Source organism: Lepidochelys kempii, chromosome 10 (assembly GCF_965140265.1).
Source record: "Lepidochelys kempii isolate rLepKem1 chromosome 10, rLepKem1.hap2, whole genome shotgun sequence".
In the NCBI taxonomy this organism is placed as follows: domain Eukaryota; kingdom Metazoa; phylum Chordata; order Testudines; family Cheloniidae; genus Lepidochelys; species Lepidochelys kempii.
In genome coordinates, this window is record NC_133265.1 from 34,152,544 (window position 1) to 34,156,754 (window position 4,211).

The following is a 4,211-nucleotide window of genomic DNA, read 5'->3' on the forward strand; positions in this document are numbered from 1 at the left end:
GACTCTCTGAGCAGGGACCAAGGGCTTTCAGATTTGGGACAAGAAGAGTGAGTTGAGTTCCCCACCCAAGCAAACCTTGACAGCAATGAACAATGCGATTTCATGTCACCCCAACTCCACCCCCTGCCTGCTTCCATCAGTGGGAGAGGAGCACGGCAGAGTCAGCCGTGATAGGATTAATCACACTGGAAATGAAGGTGCATTGTTAGCTTTCTAAGGTAATATCCTCTTGTAAGGGCTGGGGCAGGCACAGTCCTCTCCAAGCAATTGTTTCAGGCTCTCTACAGACTCTGGCAGACGTTGCTACATCAGTCATACCTCGCTCACACTTTGCAGGTTACCTTCACCATCATACAGGTTAGAGACAATGAACGCTTAGACTCTGAAGCTTAATTATGTTATAAATATATAAAGGGAAGAATTCTGGTGATTCACACCACCGGTTAATCAGAGTATACACAGGGCCCAGTTTCAGTGCACCGTTCAGCTGCCTCCATGTTCCACACCAGAGGTGGCTACATTTTAGGGCTGGGTGAAGGGGGTGGATAGCTCAGTGGTTTGAGCATTGGCCTGCTAAACCCAGGGTTGTGAGTTCAATCCTTGAGGGGGCCATTTAGGGATCTGGGGCAAAAATTGGGGACTGGTCTTGCTCTGAGCAGGGGGTTGGACTAGATGACCTCCTGAGGTCCCTTCCAACCCTGATATTCTATGATTCTATGAAGTGACTCCTACACCTAGAAAAAGCACTTTGGGATCCTACAAAAAATGCAGGACAGAAAGCAAGAGACAAACCAGCTTCTGAGTCAGCAAATCCTCTGGCTCTCAAAGCTGGTTCTCAACAGCATCATTCAGCTTCTTTTGCTGAGCAAAAACACAGGGTGTTCAGGGGAACCACAGGGCACTGGTGAGGGAAGGGTTATGTGGGCATATACACTGGAGAGATGGTGGGACAGATCCCCTCAGCCTTCGCGGGGGCGCTTTTGACAAAACATAGGGACAGCCCAGGAATTGGTCCATGTCTGCAGTAGAGCAAGAGGAACCAGCCTACACTCGTATGGGTGCCTACACCATGCCTGCCGGGGGCTGCCTTTGTATTGGGCAGCTAGGGGCATGGGGCATTCCGGCGAAGGGTGCTTGAGCCAAGCCACCAGGATCAGCCAGGTAAATGCACCTGTGCTGGCAGCACCTGCTCTGCTGGTTCTGCAGGGAACAGCCCTACCTGGCTAAACCGTGACAATGTTCATTAGGTTCCTGGCCTGCTTCCAAAAGGTAGCTACCACCAATCTGAACAAGGGGCCCAGGGTTGGGGGTCACCTCCAGCTGTGGGGTCCCAGCACCTGGCGCATCCTCCCATTCTTTAACCCAGTCCCTGCAGCTTTCCCCTGCTCTCTCACTGGGGGCAATGCAGAGCTGCTGGGAGGAGGAAGGCAGGGGAAAGCTCTGCTCAAGCAGCCAAGATCCTGCTGCAGAGCGGAAATGTGCAAGCTTGCCCCCTCCATGCTGAGCAGCCCAGAGGGGGTGGCCAGAAGCCAAACAAGCGCCAGGCACACAGTTTGCTTTGTATGGGCCTAGCAGGTACATTTCAATCCGGTTTTGACAGCTATTGGCACGACCAGTTATACAAATATTGCCCACGTTAATCCGGCTGGCGTGTGTGCTGAGAGCACGGCCTGCTGGGGCCAGGGCTCGCTACCACAGACTGCCACGTATTGGCTGGTGCTGCCCAAGTGCCCAGCTCCTAGCCTCATGCACAGTGCACTGCTCCTCCTGGCTTCGCCCCGCTCACACGCTCAGATGCTGCCATCTGTACTCATAATAAAGGGGTGCTGGGCTGGCAGCCACAGGGGCGCTCCAGAAACAGGATGTCATAAATATAAAGGGAAGGGTAAACACCTTTAAATCCCTCCTGGCCAGAGGCAAAACCCTTTCACCTGTAAAGGGTTAAGAAGCTAAGATAACCTTGCTGGCACCTGACCAAAATGACCAATGAGGAGACAAGATACTTTCAAAGCTGGAGGGGGAGAAACAAAGGGTTCTCTCTGTCTGTGTGATGCTTTTGCCTGGACCAGAGCAGGAATGCAGGTCAGAACTCCTGTAAAGGGTTAATAAGCATCTAGTTAGATATGCGTTAGATTCTGTTTTGTTTAAATGGCTGATAAAATAAGTTGTGCTGAATGGAACGTATATTCTTGTTTTTGTGTCTTTTTGTAACTTAAGGTTTTGCCTAGAGGGATTCTCTATGTTTTGAATCTGATTACCCTGTAAGGTATTTACCATCCTGATCTTACAGAGGTGATTCTTTTACTTTTTCTTTAATTAAAGAAAAGAATCTGATTGCTTTTTCATTGTTCTTAAGATCCAAGGGTTTGGGTCTGTGTTCACCTGTACAAATTGGTGAGGATTTTTATCAAGCCTTCCCCAAGAAAGGGGGTGTAGTGCTTGGGGGGATATTTGGCGGAGGGGTTGGGGGAGGAGGAGACTTCCCCTGTTCTTTGTGTAACACTTTGGTGGTGGCAGTGTTTAACCTAAGCTGGTAAGAATAAGCTTAGGGGGTCTTTCATGCAGGTCCCCACATCTGTACCCTAGAGTTCAGAGTGGGGAAGGAACCTTGACACAGGGGCAGCAGCAGATGGCAGGAAAGTGCCAATAGTGTGCCAGAGGGCACTGATCCGGATGAACAGGGTCCCTGGCCCAGCCAACCATTGGCTGCCCTCTACAGCCTGCCAGTGAGCAGGCTGATAAGCACCAAGCATGACTGCCATGGGCATGGGGCATGGGACAGGCTGGAAGCTCCCTGCTCATTGAGCCCAGGGCCCCAAATGTCCCATAGCGGGGAACAAATCTGTGCACCACCAACCTGGGACAGCCCCTCAATGGTCCCTTGTTCCCCTTCACCCCAGGGGTGGGGGAAAACCTACAGTCCCCTGGCAACCCTCCCTATGGCCTCCTCTCCCACTGATCCCCCACTCCCAGCCAGCCTCTCCCACAGAATCCCACAAGTACAAAACCTCTCACACCAGGGAGACTCCTGGCCCCACTGGTGCCATCACCTCCAGTGGGGTCAAGCTTTCACCGCCAGGTGTCTAAACGAGCTCCCACACTGAGGGGCCCATGGCCCCTGTTAGCCATGCAGCACACAGCCTAGCAGGAAAGCCTCCCCCCCCCCCCCAGCACTCCAGTCCCCATCTCCAATCAGTGTGATCACAGCGATACCCCTAGGAAAGGGCTTCAAAGGCAGGTGAAGGGTGTGACTGGGGGCTGAGACAACCTGGCCCGCCGCTGAGGGGCACGTACAAGCCCAAAGCCAGAGGAATCCATTGTACCTGCAACCAGCTCCCCCAGCAGCGTCAGCCCCCAAACTGTCTCCCTGCGTGACCCCTGCCCCCCAGCTGCACTAGGCTCACCCTGGATGAGGCATGGCAGCAGCATGGCCAGGATGTCAGCCCCTGATCTACTTTCCCCAGCCCATGTCTGCCCCCTGTGGATCCGCACACACCTGGGCTGGGGGCTGGTAAGGGGAGATCAGGGCTAACCCCCGAGCCTGGGGAGGATCAGGGGCTGACCCCCAGGGTGGGGAGATCAGGGCTGACACCAGGGGCTGCAGCAGGAGATGGGGGCTGACAGTGGGATCTGGGGTGAGGGTAGATCAGAGCTGACACTGGGATCTGAGGGAAGGAGAGCAGGGTTGACAGCAGGATCTGCGGGGGGAGATCAGGGCTGACAGCGGGAACTGGGGGGGATCGGGGCTGGCACAGGATCTAGGGTAGGGGGAGATCAGGGCTAACACTAGGATCAGGTGCGGGGGCAGGGAGTGAGAGATTGGGGCTAACACCAGGATGGGGGGGGCAGGGAGTGGGAGACGGGGGCTGACACCAGAATGTGTGTGGGGGGAGATGGGGGCTGACAACGGGATGTTGGGGGGGGGAGATTGGGGCTGACCCCTTGGGCTGGTAAGGACGGACGGGGGGTCACGCAGGGGTGCTGCCCCCCGGCTGGAGGAGGTTTCCATCACACACAGGGCCACAGTTGGTTCAATGGCTCGCAGTGCCCCATTCACACACTGCTCCAGCCCCCCCATCGCTTGCCCCGCCCCCCACTCTCCGCGGAGGCGCTGCCGCCAATCCAGAGGCGCTGCCCGGAGGCCCCGCCCCCGGCCCCGCCCCCTTTCCCTTAAAGGCTCCGGCGGCGCGCAGTGGTTGGGGCTACAACTC

At 55.5% G+C, this 4,211-nt stretch overlaps 1 protein-coding gene across 11 annotated transcripts in view; it reads right to left on the reverse strand.

The window, feature by feature from the left end:
- CORO7 (coronin 7) overlaps positions 1 to 4,211 on the reverse strand; it is a 185,120-nt gene that overhangs the window by 46,547 nt on the left and 134,362 nt on the right. The window lies entirely within an intron of this gene.